Source organism: Schistocerca nitens, chromosome 5 (assembly GCF_023898315.1).
Source record: "Schistocerca nitens isolate TAMUIC-IGC-003100 chromosome 5, iqSchNite1.1, whole genome shotgun sequence".
NCBI lineage: Eukaryota > Metazoa > Arthropoda > Insecta > Orthoptera > Acrididae > Schistocerca > Schistocerca nitens.
The window spans coordinates 692,944,827-692,966,119 of record NC_064618.1 but is presented as its reverse complement, the minus strand read 5'-3'; positions in this window follow the sequence as shown (position 1 = coordinate 692,966,119).

Here is a 21,293-nt window from a genome sequence, read left to right as displayed (position 1 = left end):
AGATCACTTCTGTTACTGTTCTTGTAGATGTGTGTGACTAGTGCTTTTTGTGACTACTGGCTGTAGTTTTATGCCCAAGTGATCCATGATAAGTTATGATTAAAACAGATGCTAACTCAACTGAAAATTATGTATAGAATCTGACAAGGATATCATAGGGCTTTGGAGCCTTGTTTGATTTTAGCAATTTTAGCTCTTTTCTCAACCCCACTGACACTAATATTATATCACTCATCTTTGCACTGGTGCAAAAATTAACTGGGACAGTGCTTGTTTATCTTCCTCAGTACAGGAACATTTGAAAATGGGTCTCAAATTTTTTTTTTGCTTTTGCTTTGCTACTGTTAATTTCAGTTCCTGTATTATTCACAAGTGTTTGGGCATTAGCTTTCGTACCACAGATAGTTTCACATAAGATTAAAATTTATTGCAGTTTTGTGAGAAAAGTTTTGATAACATTCTGCTGTGGTAGTTATTAAAGGGTACATCAATTGATCTCATGACAACCAAATGCATTTCATTCAACCTCTCTCTGTCTGTGACTCTATCATTTGTTTTACACCTGTTAAGCAGAAGTAATTGTTTCATTGAAGATTCTTTAATATGTATGTATACCATGGAGTGTTCTTCACCTCATGCACTGTTCTAGTAGTTACATATCAGTCCAGTGCATGGTCAGCTATTCTTCTAAACCTGAGACACAGTAATCTATCATCCTGCCCACAGGCAAATGTTTGGAGTGCCTCTTTGAGATGTAACTTAACAGCTTCTGTATCTACTGTATGAACATATAGATCTTGCCTCTTGTTTTAGCTGCCCTTTGTACTTGAGTAATAATTGTTGCTACAACTCGCTTTTGATCACTGTTGGCTGTTTCAATACAGATGTCATCAGGCAGGTCATGACTGTTTGCTGCCATTAAGTAAAATGTATTTATGTCATGAGTATTATCCCAAACTATTTGTTCTAGGTAGTTTTCAAAAAAGACATTTATTATTGTTTTACATGATGCCTTGTCATGCACACCACTTACAAAACTATAATCATCTTAGTTGACAGTCGGATGATAAAACCTCCTACAGTGATGGGGAACTTATGTATTAGCAAACTGAAGTTTTCTCTAAAGTTTTCTGTTATGTCTAGGGCTGTGTTTGGTAGTCGATAAAAAGATTCCAATACAAGTTTTGGCCTATCTCTGATACTGAGTCTTACCAAAGCAAGCTTTAATTTCTATTTTGGTGGATTTGAGTTTTTTCTCTGCTGTGACAATACAACACTTCATTTCCCACTATTTCATTGTTGTTTACCTACTGTTAAATTGGCCAAGAGGACTTTTAAATGTGCCCGTCTGTCACTCAGTGCCTCTTCTATAAGGGACTAGTAATCTATCATAATTCTTATTGTTATTATTATCAGAAAGCATTTATTATGATATTCTACTTCCATCGTACATGCTTTCATATGCTGCTCCAAGCAGTTCCTGATGTATTTGGCAACTCTGTTCTTCCTGTCTGCTTTACAAAAGTGGCTCGATGAACCCTCTGCCAAGCACTTAAGTGTGATTTGCAGAGTATCCATGTAGACGTAGATGTAGATGTACTCAAAAATGGTAAGTACACAAATAATGAAGTAAGGTATTTTCAGTAAGAAAAGAATCAAGTATAGACTTAATATACAGGGTGCCCATAGAGTAAGTATTCATTTTCATTTTCCTGATGTGCTACAACAAAATAAACATTACATTTAGAGAGAGAGTAGCTAATACTGTTCAACATGTCCACCTTTATTGGCAACACACTGTTCCCATCGCCTTGTGGCTGCACGGAACAAGTGCTGTAACATTTGAGGGGTTATTAGCAAGCATGCCTCTCATATTCACCGCTTCAGTTCATTCAAATGTGGCACCCTGGTAGCAAAACTTGGCTCTTGATGAAACCCCATGCAAAAAAGTCCAGGGGAGTGAGCAGCCCACATGTGACCTGCAGCTCTTCCCATCCACCTGTTAGGAAAGGTTTCGTTCAGATAGTCCCTGACAATGTGTGCATAGTGGGGTGGTGCCCCATCTTGATACATGACAGAGGCAAGGATACCGTCCTGTTGCAACTGTGGCTCCAAGAACAACTGCAGCATGCCCAGGCAGGTTGCTCTGGTAATTGTCTTTTCAACAAACATTAATGGCCCATAGAACCTATCTTCCATGAGACCAAGCCACACATTGACTTTGGGAGAGTCGCTTTGCCACTCAGTGCATTCATGGGTTTGCTCCCCTACCCAGATCCGGCAATTGTTTGCTGACGACATGAAATGTTGCCTCATTGCTGAACATAATATGATTCATCAGGTCTTCCTTGGCTACAGCCTCCAACAGATCATGACACATGGCTGCTCGTGCCGCATGGTCTTCATCCTCTAGCTGGTGAAACATCTAGATATGATACAGCTTCTTTTTAAGGGTGTAGTGAAGCACTTTCCATACTGTGGATTTTGGCATGGATAGTTCACAACTCAGCTGGCAGGTAGATGCCATTGGACTTCTTTTGACAGCTTCCCTCACACACTGTACAGATTGTGGGCTGACTGGTGGTTGCCCAGAGTGTCTCTCATCAGCTACAGATCCTGTACACCAGAATTTGTTGACGAGCTTTTGAATGGTAAGTCTTGTGGGGGCATTCTCCTGATACTTTCTCTCAAACAGCCTCTGGGCCTCAGCATAGGTTTCATCACATAAACAATGTTCGAGAATTGTCATTCTTTTGGCAGTTGTTAACATTTTGATCTCTCTTCACAGTACCTCTAACAGAAATAACTGACACATACGTTTTCCGCAAAATGTTTACTTAGTTTATGGGCACCCAGTAAATGAAAATTCAACAACAGAAATATAGATAGCTTGAATCTGAATTGCATTACTCTCTCTCCATCTCACTGATAGTATTCCAAAGTTTAATTTTATAGCTCTTCGCTTTGTAGATAGTAATATGCTAGAGACCTACAGTAGTTACACAGAGTGGCCTGGAAGCATGTGTTGTTGTTGTTGTGGTCTTCAGTCCAGAGACTGGTTTGATGCTGCTCTCCATGCTACTATATCCTGTGCAAGCTTCTTCATCTCTGAGTAACTACTGCAACCTACATCCTTCTGAATCTATTTAGTGTATTCATGCCTTGGTCTCCCTCTACGATTTTTACCCGCTATGCTCCTCTCCAATACTAAATTCATGATCCCTTGATGCCTCGGAAAATATCCTACCAACAAATCCCTTCTTCTAGTTAAGTTGTGACACAATTCCTCTTCTCCCCATTTCTATTCAGTACCTCCTCATTAGTTACATGATCCACCCATCTAATCTTCAGCATTCTTCTATTCTCTTCTTGTCTAAACAATTTATCATCCATGTTTCACCTCCATACATGGCCACACTCCATACAAATACTTTCAGAAAAGACTTCCTGATCTAAACTCGATGTTAACAAATTTCTCTTCTTCAGAAACACTTTCCTTGCCACTACCATTCTGCATTTTATATCTCAGTTAGTTTGCTCCCCAAATAGCAAAACTCATCTACTACTTTAAGTGGCTCATTGCCTAATCTAATTCCCTCAGCATCACCTGATTTAATTTGACTACATTCCATTATCCTCATTTTGCTTTTGTTGATGTTCATCTTATATCATCCTTTCAAGACACTGTCCATTCCATTCAACTGCTCTTCCAGGTCCTTTGCTGTCTGACAGAATTACAATGACATTGACAAACCTCAAATTTTTTATTTCTTCTCCATGGATTTTAATTCCTACTCCAAAATTTCTTTTGTTTCCCCTAATGCTTGCTCAATATACAGATTTAATAACATCGGAGATAGGCTGCAACCCCTGTCTCACTCCTTTCTCAACCACTGCTTCCCTTTCATGCCCCTTGACTCTTATAACTGCCATATGGTTTCTGCACTAATTGTAAATAGCCTTTCGCTCCATGCACTTGACCCCTGGCACCTTCAGAATTTTAAAGAAAGTATTCCCGTCAACATTGTCAAAAGATTTCTCTAAGTCTACAAATGCTAGAAATGTAGGTTTGCCTTCCCTTAATCTGTCTTCTAAGATAAATCATAGCGTCAGTATTGCCTCACATGTTCCAACATTTCTATGGAATCCAAACTGATCTTCCCCAAGGTCAGCTTCTACCAGTTTTTCCATTCATCTGTAAAGAATTCATGTTATTATTTGCAGCGGTGACTTATTAAACTGATAGTTTGGTAATTTTCACATCTGTAAACATTTGCTTTCTTTGGGATTGAAATTATTATATTCTGTTGAAGTCTGAGGTATTTCACCTGTCTCGTACATCTTGCTCACCAGATGCTAGAGTTTTATCAGAGCTGGCTCTCCCAAGCCTATCAGTGGTTCTAATGGAATGTTGTCTACTGCCGGGGCCCTGTTTCAGCATAGGTCTTTCAGTGCTCTGTCAGATTCTTCAAGCCATATCATATCTCCCATTTCATCGTCATCTACATCCACTTCCATAATATTGCCTTCAAGTACAGGGTTATTACAAATGATTGAAGCGATTTCACAGCTCTACAATAACTTTATTATTTGAGATATTTTCACAATGCTTTGCACACACATACAAAAACTCAAAAAGTTTTTTTAGGCATTCACAAATGTTCGATATGTGCCCCTTTAGTGATTCGGCAGACATCAAGCCGATAATCAAGTTCCTGCCACACTCGGCGCAGCATGTCCCCATCAATGAGTTCGAAAGCATCGTTGATGCGAGCTCGCAGTTCTGGCACGTTTCTTGGTAGAGGAGGTTTAAACAGTGAATCTTTCACATAACCCCACAGAAAGAAATCGCATGGGGTTAAGTTGGGAGAGTGTGGAAGCCATAACATTAATTGCTGATCATGATCTCCACCACGACCGATCCATCGGTTTTCCAATCTCCTGTTTAAGAAATGCCGAACATCATGATGGAAGTGTGGTGGAGCACCATCCTGTTGAAAGATGAAGTCGGTGCTGTCGGTCTCCAGTTGTGGCATGAGCCAATTTTCCAGCATGTCTAGATACACAAGTCCTGTAACGTTTCTTTCACAGAAGAAAAAGGGCCCGTAAACTTTAAACCGTGAGATTGCACAAAACACGTTAGCTTTTCGTGAATCGCAAATTTGATGCAAGAATGCGTGAGGATTCTCTACCGCCCAGATTCGCACATTGTGTCTGTTCACTTCACCATTAAGAAAAAATGTTGCTTCATCACTGAAAACAAGTTTCGCACCGAACGCATCCTCTTCCATGAGCTGTTGCAACCACACCGAAAATTCAAAGTGTTTGACTTTGTCATCGGGTGTCAGGGCTTGTAGCAATTGTAAACGGTAAGGCTTCTGCTTTAGCCTTTTCCGTAAGATTTTCCAAACCGTCGGCTGTGGTACGTTTAGCTCCCTGCTTGCTTTATTCGTCGACTTCCGCGGGCTACGCGTGAAACTTGCCCGCACGCGTTCAACCGGTTCTTCGCTCACTGCAGGCCGACCCGTTGATTTCCCCTTACAGAGGCATCCAGAAGCTTTATACTGCACATACCATCGCCGAATGGAGTTAGCAGCTGGTGGATCTTTGTTGAACTTCGTCCTGAAGTGTCGTTGCACTGTTATGACTGACTGATGTGAGTGCATTTCAAGCACGACATACGCTTTCTCGGCTCCTGTCACCATTTTGTCTCACTGCGCTCTTGAGCGTTCTGGCAGAAGAAACCTGAAGTGCAGCTTCAGCCGAACAAAACTTTATGAGTTTTTCTACGTATCTGTAGTGTGTCATGACCATATGTCAATGAATGGAGCTGCAGTGAATTTATGAAATCGCTTCAATCATTTGTAATAGCCCTGTACATCACCCTTGTATAGACCCTCTATATACTCCTACAAACTTTCTGCATTCCCTTCTTTGCTTGGAACTAGTTTTCCATCTGAGCTCTTGATATTCATACAAGTGGTTCTCTTTCCTCCATAGGTCTCTTTAATTTTCCTGTAGGCAGTATCTATATGAGGTGTTCAAAAAGAAACGAGCCGAAAGCGTAATTACAGAAATCGGTATCTGCATGTTAGAAGTATTGACCCTGGCTGTTGAGACAATTGTCCCACTGTGACACAAAGTGGTGAATGGCTGTCTCTTAAAATTCCCGGGGCTGCAATGGTAACCAGTTCCGCACATACAGCTGGACATCGTTGTCCAAGGTGAATCGTTTGCCCTTCAGAGCCTTTATGGTGACGTTCTTCTTTGACCAAGAAGAACTTCTGATTCACTTCCTGCAGCATGGGACAACAGTGAATTTGCAGTGTTATTCGCACACCTTGATCACGCTTTGCCAAGTAATCAAATCAAAACAACCAGGCAGTCTCACCCGCGGGGTCATTCTGCTCCATGACAAGGCAAAACCTCATACGGCAAACACAGTTGCATCACTCCTGCAGAAATTTAAATGGGAAGTTCTCAGTCACCCTCCATACAGTCCGGACCTCTCTCCCTGTGATTACGCAACTTTTGGTCCCTTTAAAAAGGCTCTGAGGGGCAAACGATTCACCTCGGACAACGACGTCCAGCTGTATGTGCAGAACTGGTTAACATTGCAGCCCCAGGAATTTTATGAGACAGCCATTCACCACCTTGTGTCAAGGTGGGACAAGTGTCTCAACAGCCAGGGTCAATACTTCTAACATACAGGTACTGGTTTATGTAATTATGCCTCTGATGCAAGGTAATGAAATAACAAGAAAGCTTGCTAAGAAACATAAAGAGATCCATCTCTACAGAAAAGAAATTAAGCAAAAGTTTATAGAATGAAAGATAAAGAACATAAAAGTACTTGTGGTAAGAAACAAATTCTGGATGAGGGTAAATAGGTCTTATGCACAGAGAGTTCCATACAATTTTATTTAAATATATAGACAGTTTCATCCATACTAGGAATCAAGAACCAGGACAACTTTTGCCTGTTATCAATATTGATACTAGTTTCAAATCAGTACTGGGAAGACCATGACTTTTGAGAATGTTTTAAGTTTAAATTTTTGTGAGAATTTCACATTTTTTATTCTAATTTTTCATTTATTGTGTTAATTTGGTGTTCTATTAAAATGTTATGCCAACTGTCAGTTGCAGCTGCATTGACTTCATGTGCTGTCATCACCATTGTGATTACTGGTAAGATTTAATGGAAGTCTCTAGAGAAGAAAACGGTGCAGCTAGCCATAGGGCTACTGTTGTTATGCAAATGTTGAATTGTTCTGTAGAACACTTCAATGAATATTTTGGGACATCAGGATCTCACCCATACAATGGAAGTGCAATCTATTCCAGTTACCAGTATTACATTGCTTTGCAACACTGCAGATGCCATAAGTATTGTAGGCATAGACTGCCAGTACGGTAGTCAGGTGGCCTTACACCTCTCATACCTCAATGGTAAAAGTTTGGTTTTAAAATTTGGGGGGGGGGGGGGGGGTCTTCATTTCATAATAGCTCTAACAGTTAGGAAGAACTATTTGAAATTACACACACAAACCTTCCTCATGAATCACTCCACCTATTACTGAAGAACAGATCAAAATTCCTACAGTAGCTAATGAGATTTCTGACAGGTAACAAATGCAATCTAAGTTTCTAACAGGCAAAATTTTTTTATCTTCTATAATTACAGTTCAGCAATTTTCAGGTATTCTTCCTTTACTTGTAATGAAACTTTGCTTCTTGCCAAATATCATGGTCCTAGGACTGAGTCGAAACAAGGCCCCGGGAGTAGACAATATTCCATTAGAACTACTGATGGCCTTGGGAGAGCCAGTCCTGACATAACTCTACCATCTGGTAAGCAAGATGTATGAGACAGGCGAAATACCCTCAGACTTCAAGAAGAATATAATAATTCCAAACCCAAAGAAAGCAGGTGTTGACAGCTGTGAAAATTACCGAACAATCAGTTTAATAAGTCACGGATGCAAAATACTATCGCGAATTCTTTACAGACGAATGGAAAAACTGGTAGAAGCTGAACTCGGGGAAGATCAATTTGTATTCCATAGAAATATTGGAACACGTGAGCCAATACTGACCTTACAACTTATCTTAGAAGAAAAATTAAGGAAAGGCAAACCTACGTTTCTAGCATTTGTAGACTTTGAGAAAGCTTTTGACAATGTTGACTGGAATACTCTCTTTCAAATTCTAAAGGTGGCAGGGGTAAAATACAGGGAGCGAAAGGTTATTTACATTTTGTACAGAAACCAGATGGCAGTTATAAGAGTTGTGGGGCATGAAAGGGAAGCAGTGGTTGGGAAGGGAGTGAGACAGGGTTGTAGCCTCTCTCTGATGTTATTCAATCTGTATATTGAGCAAGCAGTAAAGGAAACAAAAGGAAAATTCGGAGTAGGTATTAAATTTCATGGAGAAGAAACAAAAACTTTGAGGTTCGATGATGACATTGTAATTCTATCAGAGACAGCAAAGGACTTGGAAGAGCAGTTGAACGGAATGGACAGTGTCTTGAAAGGAGGATATAAGATGAACATCAACAAAAGCAAAACGAGGATAATGGAATGTAGTCGAATTAAGTTGGGTGATGCTGAGGGAATTAGATTAGGAAATGAGACACTTAAAGTAGTAAAGGAGTTTTGCTATTTGGGGAGCAAAATAACTGATGATGATCAAAGTAGAGAAGATATAAAATATAGACTGGCAATGGCAAGGAAAGCGTTTATGAAGAAGAGAAATTTGTTAACATCGAGTATAGATTTAAGTGTCAGGAAGTCGTTTCTGAAAGTGTTTGTATGTAGTGTAGCCATGTATGGAAGTGAAACATGGACGATAAATAGTTTGGACAAGAAGAAAATAGAAGCCTTCGAAATGTGGTGCTACAGAAGAATGCTGAAGATTAGATGGGTAGATCACATAACTAATGAGGAGGTACTGAATAGGATTGGGGAGAAGAGGAGTTTGTATCACAACTTGACTAGAAGAAGGGATCGGTTGGTAGGACATGTTCTGAGGCATCAAGGGATCACCAATTTAGTATTGGAGGGCAGCGTGGAGGGTAAAAATCATAGAGGGAGACCAAGAGATGAATACACTAAGCAGATTCAGAAGGATGTAGGTTGCAGTAAGTACTGGGAGATGAAGAAGCTTGCACAGGGTAGGGTAGCCTGGAAAGCTGCATCAAACCAGTCTCAGGACTGAAGACCACAACAACAACAACATAGGACACTGGGAAGTACCCTTTAGATTTGATGGGCAAGTTTTATGAGGACCAAAATATGTGACGTAAATGGCCATATCATTTGACTACATTGGATTAGAAGCTAATATTTATTATACTACTAAGGGACGATAAACCTCAGTGTGTGACATAAATTTTATCTTGATACATCTACCCATTCCTGGGAAAAAGGGGTCTTCTCCATTGGAGAAAGACAGACCAACTGGCAACAAAGTGTTACTATAAGGGTTCCATTTTTACTACTGAGGTACAGAACCCTAAAAATGAGAGCAAATATAAAAATAACAAGAGGACTCAGGAAAATAAGTCCACAATGCTCATCAAAATTGTTTCCAAATCAAAGAACAAGAGAATATTTTCTTCAACATCTGAAGAAGACCATAGTCAAATATTTCACACATTCTAGTCAAATATGAATTGGGAACAACAGAAAATGTACATTGCTGCCCTTATTCACAGGAAAGAAGTTTAAAATTAAAAAAAGTTGGAGAAACAAGGTGAAAATGTAGTCTTCAGTACAACTTGAAAGTACAAGATGATGTGTTTGTTACTGGTGTGTAAAGAAATATTCCTTTCAACTTTACGAATTGATGAATGATCAGTTAGTAGTTTGGCCAAAAAGAGTAGAGGCTAAATATAACAGAGGGAAACTCCACGTGGGAAAAATATATCTAAAAACACAAACCAGTCTCAGGACTGAAGACCACAACAACAACAACATAGGACACTGGGAAGTATCCTTTAGATTTGACGGGCAAGTTTTATGAGTACCAAAATATGTGACGTAAATGGCCATATCTTTCGACTACATTGGATTAGAAGCTAATATTTATTATACTACTAAGGGACAATAAACCTCAGTGACAAGATGATGTGTTTGTTACTGGTGTGTAAAGAAATATTCCTTTCAACTTTACGAATTGATGAATGATCAGTTAGTAGTTTGGTCAAAAAGAGTAGAGGTTAATCATTTCAAGAGAGGAAGGGAACAGAAAGTCATTTACCGGAGGAAAGTAGTTGTACATCTTTAGATTAAAGTTCCAAACTGCCATCCCATTATCCTCAGGCATATACTTCCAAGATTTATTTGGTGCCACATTGTCTACCAATTAGTAAATTGTACAGAGCATTCGGAAGTGATTGTGTTAATCTTCATACAGATTTTTTAGACAAAATTTTCATTGCAGATTTGTGAGATGGAGAGATAAATGATTATGACAAAAGTAAAACTAAAATGTTTTATAGTGATCGATGTTGTGCTCAGAACTGAAATGTATTTCTCTCAAATGTATTGAAACATTTCAGCATAGCATTATTTAAAGAACACACTAAAATGGAATGGGACAATGTGCATTCACAACAGCACATAAAAAGAGGAAGTGTGCTCTATTCCCCAGATAACTGTGTTGAGGTGATTAAGGAAGCAAGATGTGCCAGACAAGGCCAGTATAAAGTAGAGTATGTAACTCATGGCTTCTTTAATACGTACCATACATCAAATAGCCCAGCTAGTAAAGCAGGAGATGCATATGTTAAACACATATTTGCTCTGTGATGTAATGTCTGTTGGTACTGAATGTAAACTGGAGTGTGAATAGGATTGGACATAAAATTAATGGAGTGCCTACTGACTCTCCTTCAAAAATGACTAAGTGATATACAGTAGGCATACTGTGTCATAAATCTGTCGTTGCTTTCTCATGTCATAATGATGCGTGTACAAGTGATGGATGGTCATGCATCTTCAGTGTCATATTCACCACGTAAAACTTTACAGTTTTAGTGTAACTGTATTTACCTGTGCTAATATACCTCCATCAAACCTGGTTGAAAAGTGATTGTGAGAAGCAGACTATTTGAAATTATGTTGTCTACACTAGTTTTGCAGTTCATACACTTTAATTGGACTTTCCTGTTGAATAACCTACAGTCTATAGCCAGATCATGTCTCATCTACCATAATTTATACACAGATAAATGGTTAGCCATCTATTACACTCAAGTGATGTCCTATAATACGATTGTTTGACTGCAGTAACCTAATATAGATGTACTGATTCGCCATAATTAATGTATGGCAGGTAAATCATTAACAAAGTCAGTGGATATAGTTCTTAAATCACTGTCCTTGAAATCTAATAGGCAAGATAGGCAAGTCATTTAGGAAAAGAAGTGCACAGTAAGTATAATTTGTAACACAGTTCACAGTGTGGCCCAATTGTCAAAGTAAGCAGTACTGAACTTTGGCACATCCCATGATACTATTTACACATCCACTGTTTGGTTAACCACTTAAAACAGTCATTAAATTACAGAATGATCTCCTGGGTGAGCAATTTAGATAAAACTCTGCATATTTAAGACTTGTAATTTCTGCTAGCTTACCTGCAGTACACTTCCATTACTGGTGGACACAGAAGATCCTATTTGCAAACTCACTGCAGACCGACTAAATGGGCTTTTGAAATATTTTTTTTATAATTTTACAACAATTAGAACTAAAGTTAGGTATTGTTTGCTGTGGTTTTAGAAGTTACAATTAAAAATTTATATTTCTAAGGAAGGTTAACCTGAATGTGAATTTTCTGATACAACAGTAAATTTTATTGAATTACAGTAGTTTGCCAAAATATGGGATTGTATTTCAGTAACAATGTTTTAGTTAAGAATACTAATTACTCCAGAACTAAATGAGTGCACAAGTTGCTAACATATTTTTGTCAGTAGCTTGATTGATGGATTTATTGTTTTTCATTTGGTCCCATTTGATTACATTATGTAATTATACAAGTACTATGGGTTATTTAAATACACCATATTACAGTATTTTCAACTGATTATAATACATATATGCAAGTAATAACACCATTCTTCATTCTTCGCATATATATTCCTCTACACCATAAAATTCTTTCTCCATCAAGAAGTTCTTTAGAAGTTTCTTGAATATCTTTCCACTCATACTGTCCTATAGACTCTTGGGAAGATGCTTTATCAACTGTACATCTGAGTGTTGAGGAGCTTTTCAGCATCTTTTAGTCTGTCAGACATGCTTCTCTTCTGGCCTTTATTTCCTTTTTTATATGAATGAACATAATGCATATTTTTCTAGTAATGTATTTCCTTTGGTTGATGAAATTATTGTTTTGTATATGTAAATGGGGGAAAAGTAATCAACATTTTTAGATCATGGAAGGCAGTTCTTCATGAGTCCATCTGTTTTTTAATCAGAATGCCACTAATGGCCTTTTTTCTATAAAAAAAATTCTTTTTGTGTTACTGCTGTTGGAATTTCCCCAAACAGTTATTCCATACTGTAATTATGGTTCAAAGAGTGCATGGTGAACTGTACATAGGAGTTGTTTATTACCATAATGGGCAAGCTATTTCATAATAAAAATTACGGTGCTTAATTTGCAGCAGACAATGTTTATATGTTGTCTCCATGGAGTTTATTGTCAACTAATAATTCCTAAAAATTCTGTAGAGATAATTTCTTCCAATCTAGTTTCATATATGAAAATGTCTGGATGATTTTCCTTTTCTCTATTCACGAATACAATGAATATTGCCTTTTTTTAGATTTATAGTTAACTCATTCTGTGTGAGCCATTGTACTGTGTTATTTGGTGGCATAAATGCACTTCACACCATTGTTTCCAGATTTTCTTCTACATTCAATAATGTCACGTCATTCACAAAAGTAGTTTTTGATCATTCTCACTGGTTTCAATATTGTTTACAAATAGGTTGAAGAGAAGCAGGTCAAGTACATATCCTTGAGGTACATCATACTGTATATCCCTGATTTCATATCTATATCCGGATTCTGTTGTTACATACTACTCTCTGTTTCTAATGTATGATTTTACACATTGCAGTGCATGCCCAAGTATGCCATATCTTTCAAGTTACACCTTATCTATTACATAAGATATTGGGTAACTCTACTACTGCCAGCAGTCCCCTGTCTGTTATTTCACTAGCAAATAAATTTATTTAGGAGAATATTATGTGATATTGTGTCAGAGGTCTTTGTTAGATCAACTGTGTGTGTTGCTTTTGTTCAAGTCCCTGTCAGACAGATAATATTGTTATCAATCACTGCTTTAACTGTAGACTGGCCATTATGAAGTACATATCAGAACTGATTAAAGAAGTGATTCTTTTCAACGTATTCATTTAGCCGTTTGTTTCATTATTACACCAATGACTTTAGATATTACTAGCGACTCGGCTCAGCAATGCACAGCTAGCACCAAATATCTGCAGCCATGTGACTTACTTTTAGTGCTATGGCTGCAGATATTTAGTGCTAGCCGTACATAGCTGAGCTGGGTCACTAGTAATATCTAAAGTCATTGGTGTAATAATGCCATATTTGCAGCCATATGACTTATCTCCCCCCCATGAACCATAGACCTTGCCGTTGGTGGGGAGGCTTGCGTGCCTCAGCGATACAGATAGCCATACCGTAGGTGCAACCACAATGGAGGGGTATCTGTTGAGAGGCCAGACAAACGTATGGTTCCTGAAGAGGGGCAGCAGCTTTTTCAGTAGTTGCAGGGGCAACAGTCTAGATGATTGACTGATCTGGCCTTGTAACACTAACCAAAACAGCCTTGCTGTGCTGGTACTGCAAGCGGCTGAAAGCAAGGGGAAACTACGGCCGTAATTTTTCTCGAGGGCATGCAGCTTTACTGTATGGATACATGATGATGACGTCCTCTTGGGTAAAATCTTCCGAAGGTAAAATAGTCCCCCATTTGGATCTTTAGGCGGGGACTACTCAGGAGGACGTCGTTATCAGGAGAAAGAAAACTGTCGTTCTACGGATCGAGAGTGTAGAATGTCAGATCCCTTAATCGGGCAGGTAGATTAGAAAATTTAAAAAGGGAAATGGATAGGTTAAAGTTGGATATAGTGGTAATTAGTGAAGTTTGGTGGCAGGAGGAACAAGACTTTTGGTCAGTTGAATACAGGGTTATAAATACAAAATCAAATGCAGGAGTAGATTTAATAATTAATAAAAATAGGAATGCGGGTAAGTTACTACAAACATCACAGTCAATGCATTGTTGTGACTAAGATAGACACGAAGCCCATGCCTATGACAGTAACCGAGCGAGGTGGCGCAGTGGTTAGCACACTGGACTCGCATTCAGGAGGACGACGGTTCAATCCCGTCTCCGGCCATCCTGATTTAGGTTTTCCGTGATTTCGCTAAATCGCTTCAGGCAAATGCCGGGATGGTTCCTTTGAAAGGGCACGGCTGATTTCCTTCCCCATCCATCCCTCACCCGAGCTTGCACTCCATCTCTAATGATCTCGTTGTCGACGAGACGTTAAACACTAATGTCCTCCCCCTCCTCCTCTTATGACAGTAGTACAAGTCTATATGCCAACTAGCTCTGCAGATGACGAAGAAATTGATGAAATGTATGATGAGATAAAAGAAATTATTCAGATAGTGAAGGGAGACGAAAATTTAATAGTCATGGGCGACTGGAATTCGATAGTAGGAAAAGGAAGAGAAGGAAACGTAGTAGGTGAATATGGATCAGGGTAAGAAATGAAAGAGGAAGCTGTCTGGTGGAATTTTGCACAGAGCACAACTTAATCATAGCTAACACTTCGTTCAAGAATCATAAAAGAAGGTTGTATACATGGAAGAAGCCTGGAGATACTGATAGGTTTCAGATAGATTATACACTCCTGGAAATTGAAATAAGAACACTGTGAATTCATTGTCCCAGGAAGGGGAAACTTTATTGACATATTCCTGGGGTCAGATACATCACATGATCACACTGACAGAACCACAGGCACATAGACACAGGCAACAGAGCATGCACAATGTCGGCACTAGTACAGTGTATATCCACCTTTCGCAGCAATGCAGGCTGCTATTCTCCCATGGAGACGATCGTAGAGATGCTGGATGTAGTCCTGTGGAACGGCTTGCCATGCCATTTCCACCTGGCGCCTCAGTTGGACCAGCGTTCGTGTTGGACATGCAGACCGCGTGAGATGACGCTTCATCCAGTCCCAAACATGCTCAATGGGGGACAGATCCGGAGATCTTGCTGGCCAGGGTAGTTGACTTACACCTTCTAGAGCACGTTGGGTGGCACAGGATACATGCGGACGTGCATTGTCCTGTTGGAACAGCAAGTTCGCTTGCCGGTCTAGGAATGGTAGAACGATGGGTTCGATGACGGTTTGGATGTACCGTGCACTATTCAGTGTCCCCTCGACGATCACCAGTGGAGTACGGCCAGTGTAGGAGATCGCTCCCCACACCATGATGCCGGGTGTTGGCCCTGTGTGCCTCGGTCGTATGCAGCCCTGATTGTGGTGCTCACCTGCACGGCGCCAAACACGCATACGACCATCATTGGCACCAAGGCAGAAGCGACTCTCATCGCTGAAGACGACACGTCTCCATTCGTCCCTCCATTCACGCCTGTCGCAACACCACTGGAGGCGGGCTGCACGATGTTGGGGCGTGAGCAGAAGACGGCCTAACGGTGTGCGGTACCGTAGCCCAGCTTCATGGAGACGGTTGCGAATGGTCCTCGCCGATACCCCAGGAGCAACAGTGTCCCTAATTTGCTGGGAAGTGGTGGTGCGGTCCCCTACGGCACTGCGTAGGATCCTACGGTCTTGGCGTGCATCCGTGCGTCACTGCGGTCCGGTCCCAGGTCGACGGGCACGTGCACCTTCCGCCGACCACTGGTGACAACATCGATGTACTGTGGAGACCTCACGCCCCACGTGTTGAGCAATTCGGCGGTACGTCCACCCGGCCTCCCGCATGCACACTATATCGCTCAAAGTCCGTCAACTGCACATACGGTTCATGTCCACGCTGTCGCGGCATGCTACCAGTGTTAAAGACTGCGATGGAGCTCTGTATGCCACGGCAAACTGGCTGACACTGACGGCGGCGGTGCACAAATGCTGCGCAGCTAGCGCCATTTGACGGCCAACACCGCGGTTCCTGGTGTGTCCGCTGTGCCGTGCGTGTGATCATTGCTTGTACAGCCCTCTCGCAGTGTCCGGAGCAAGTATGGTGGGTCTGACACACCGGTGTCAATGTGTTCTTTTTTCCATTTCCAGGAGTGTATAATTGTAAGACAGAGATTTAGGAACCAGGTTTTAAGTTGTTAGATATTTCCAGGGGCAGATGTGGACTCTGACCACAATCTATTGGTTATGAACTGTAGATTAAAACTGAAGAAACTGCAAAAACGTGACAATTTAAGGAGATGAGACCTGGATAAACTGAAAGAACCAGAGGTTGTATAGAGTTTTAGGGAGAGCATGAGGGAACAATTGACAAGAATGGGGGAAAGAAATACAGTAGACGAAGAATGGGTAGCTTTGAGGGATGAAGTAGTGAGGGCAGCAGAGGATCAAGTAGGTAAAAAGACGAGGGCTAGTAGAAATCCTTGGGTGACAGAAGAAATATTGAATTTAATTGACGAAAGGAGAAAATATAAAAATGCAGTAAATGAAGCAGGCAGAAAGGAATACAAACGTCGCAAAAATGAGATCGACAGGAAGTGCAAAATGGCTAAGCAGGCATGGCTAGAGGGCAGATGTAACGATGTAGAGGCTTATCTCCCTAGGGGTAAGATAGATACTGCATACAGGAAAATTAAAGAGATCGTTTGGAGAAAAGAGAACCACTTGTACGAATATCAAGAGCGCAGATGGAAACCCAGTTCTAAGCAAAGAAGGGAAAGCAGAAAGGTGGAAGGAGTATATAGAGGGTCTATACAAGGGCGATGTACTTGAGGGCAACATTATAGAAATGGAAGAGGATGTAGATGAAGATGAAATAGGAGATATGATACTGCGTGAAGAGTTTGATAGAGCACTGAAAGACCTAAGTCGAAACAAGGCCCCGGGAGTAGATAACATTCCATTGGAACTACTGACAGCCTTGGGAGAGCCAGTCCTGACAAAACTCTACCATCTGGTGAGCAAAATGTATGAGACAGGCGAAATACCCTCAGACTTCAAAAAGAATATAATAATTCCAATCCCAAAGAAAGCAGGTGCTGACAGATGTGAATATTACCGTACTATCAGTTTAATAAGTCATGGCTGCAAAATACTAACGCGAATTCTTTACAGACGAATGGAAAAACTGGTAGAAGCCGACCTTGGGGAAGATCAGTTTAGATTCCGTAGAAATATGGGAACACGTGAGGCAATACTGACCCTACGACTTATTTTAGAAGCTAGATTAAGAAAAGGCAAATCTACGTTTCTAGCATTTGTAGACTTTGAGAAAGCTTTTGACAATGTTAACTGGAATACTCTCTTTCAAATTCTGAAGGTGGCAGGGGTAAAATACAGGGAGCGAAAGGCTATTTACAATTTGTACAGAAACCAAATGGCAGTTATAAGAGTCGAGGGACATGAAAGGAAAGCAGTGGTTGGGAAGGGAGTGAGACAGGATTTTAGCCTCTCTCTGATGTTATTCAGTCTGTATATTGAGCAAGCAGTAAAGGAAACAAAAGAAAAATTTGGAGTAGGTATTAAAATCCATGGAGAAGAAATAAAAACTTTGAGATTTGCCGATGACACTGTAATTCTGTCAGAGACAGCAAAGGACTTGGAAGAGCAGTTGAACGGAATGGACAGTGTCTTGAAAGGAGGATATAAGATGAACATCAACAAAAACAAAATGAGGATAATGGAATGTAGTCGAATTAAGTTGGGTGATGCTGAGGGAATTAGATTAGGAAATGAGACACTTAAAGTAGTAAAGGAGTTTTGCTATTTGGGGAGCAAAATAACTGATGATGCTCGAAGTAAAGAGGATATAAAATGTAGACTGGCAATGGCAAGGAAAGTGTTTCTGAAGAAGAGAAATTTGTTAACATTGAGTATAGATTTAAGTGTCAGGAAGTTGTTTCTGAAAGTATTTGTATGTAGTGTAGTCATGTATGGAAGGGAAACATGGATGATAAATAGTTTGGACAAGAAGAAAATAGAAGCCTTCGAAATGTGGTGCTACAGAAGAAAGCTGAAGATTAGATGGGTAGACCACATAACTAATGAGGAGGTACTGAATAGGATTGGGGAGAAGAGGAGTTTGTATCACAACTTGACTAGAAGAAGGGATCGGTTGGTAGGACATGTTCTGAGGCATCAAGGGATCACCAATTTAGTATTGGAGGGCAGCGTGGAGGGTAAAAATCATAGAGGGTGACCAAGAGATGAATACACTAAGCAGATCCAGAAGGATGTAGGCTGCAGTACGTACTGGGAGATGAAGACGCTTGCACAGGATAGAGTAGCATGGAGAGCTGCATCAAACCAGTCTCTCAGGACTGAAGACCACAACAACATGACTTATCTGGTGTACCAATAATTTTACAATGGGCCACTGCATAGAGTTACATTTAAGCAGATTACACCAGAAACATGATCAGGATGCACAAATGTTGACCGTTCTATATTTGTAATGAAATCATGTGACAATGAAAGTAGCTGTGAGCTACCATGCTGCCCCAGCCACCTGTCTATAGAACTAGTTCCGTACCAGCTACCATGCCACCTGGTTCACCTGACTGCAGCACAAGTTCATCATCTGTTGCAGCCTCTTGCCTGCCACCCAGCTGCAGTGACAGTGCAGTACAATCCGCCCAACAGAAACAAATTCTGACATGAGCTACAGTCACTTGTCAGTCACCCAACTCCAGTGCCAGTCCAGTGCAAGCTACATTTCCTGTGTAACATTTTCCTCCATTTCCCATCAGAACATCACTACGAAGGACCTCTGCCATGCAACATGCGTAGACTGTACCCTCTGCCATGAAACACTGAAAACATTGATATGAAGCACTCTATACAATATAACTCTCCCTCAACATGTGGTACAAAGCACACTCTACCATGTAAAGTCTCTGTATGCCCATCTTTATAGAGATGGTTGCAGGACTCAGCTGTTCAATAGAGGATGTCAAATTAAACATCTTTCAACCATCAAATTTCCAATCTTATTTTATTTGGCAACCAGTTTCAGCATTTTACTATGCCACCTTCAGGCCCCTTACTGATATGTAGGAAGAATCTGTCTCAGTTGTGATCAAACAGCCGGCAGGTGATGGTTGAAATGATCACTGTAGCAACTATCTACTAATACCCGTATTGCTGGCCCCTTTTTTGGTCACAACCTTGGTAGATTCTTCCTACTCATCAGTCAGGTGCCTGAAGAGGGTGTAGTAAAATGCTGAAACTGGTTGTCAAATAAAATAGGGTTTGAAATTTGATGGCTGAAAGGTCTTTAATTTGACATCCTCTACCATGTAAAGTTTGTAAGAGGTACTGTTTGCCACACAGCATCATATGAAGCATCCCCTGGAACATTATAATGCTACAATTGCCTTCTACTGTGCAATGCTGATACAAAGCACCCTCTGCCATGCAGCTTTGGAATGATGCACCCTCTGCCACACAACATCAATGCAAAGCAGCCTATGACACACACCTCGTACCAAGTATCCTCTGCCACACACAATTGGTACAGAGCACTCGTCACCATGCAAAAGGGCGAACCACTCTCTATCAGGCAAGTACAAAATATTCTCTGTCATGGAAGTTGGTAAGAAGCACCCTTTGCCACTTAACATCAGTACAAATCACAAAGTATCCTCCACCACAATAACATTAGCACATAGCATCCTCTACCATGTAACATTGGTACTAAGCACCCTCTATCAGACTTGAAGGTATGCCAATTACATTGTTTTCGTAGTGGCAAGGGACTTTAATTCATCATACTTCAACCAGTTTGCACAAAATATTTATAAATTATTTACACAAATCTTCCTCATTGATCTGTCTATAGTGAAAACCATATCAAAATACCTACAGTAGGTCCTGAGATTAGCCCAAACATACAGACAGAAACTGTGTGGGGTGATATTGTTATTATATTCAAATATTTTGTTTTAAGAGAGTATTTGAACTAGACTAGTCACAATTTTTTGCCCTTGTTACTTAATTTTTTCCATTTCCTCTTCATAAACTTGCTTTCTTCTGACCAGTTCATAGTCAATTTTGATGTGGTGTCCCTGTTCACAAAATTACCACTCCACGACACACTTGATTTGATTGGTGGGAGGTTTGACAGAACTTTGGTAGATCTTTTCAAGCAGATTTGAACATCAACTTAATTCCTATATGGAAGCCAATCCCATGAGCAGACTGAAGGAGTGCCAATGAGTACCCCATGTCCCTGACAGCAGCCAGTCTGTTTATGGAGAAGATTGAGAACGAGGCCTTTGCAACTGCAACCTACCAGCTGACATGTTTCTTCAGATATGTGGTTGACATGTTTGTCAGCTTGTCCCTTGGCCAGGAAAGACAGTGGATGAGTTCTTGGACCATCTGAATTCATTACATCTCAACATAGAGTTCACCATGGAGCTAAAGAAAGATGGTCAAGTTGCATTCATGGAAGTCTTGGTGAAGAGGAAGGAAGATGGCACCTCTGGCAACTGTGTGTCTCAAAAGCCAACACACACCAATCTGTATCTACAACCTAACAGCTGCCATCACCCAGCACAGAAAACTGGGGTGCAACACTTGTACACTGAGCCAAGACACTTTCTGACTCTGACAGCTTGACAACATAATTAGAACATCTTCAACGAGTGTTCACTGACAGATGACCTGATGCACTAGAAGAGTGGCAAGCAGAAGAGACCAAGGAGGTAGCTTTTCTACTGTAAGCAGGTCCTGTCTCTGCCAACATCAATGGAATGCTGAAGAAACATGAACTCAAAAGTGCTTTCCATCTGCCAAACAAAATCAGGACTTCTAGAATAAATTTTCACTCTGCGGCAGAATGTGCACTGATATGAAACTTCCTGGCAGATTCAAAGTGTATGCTGGACCAAGACTCAAACTCGGGACCTTTGCTTTTTGTGGGCAAGTGCACTACCAACTGGTCTAACCAAGCATGACTCATGACCCCAACTCACAGCTTTACTTCTGCCAGTTCCTCATC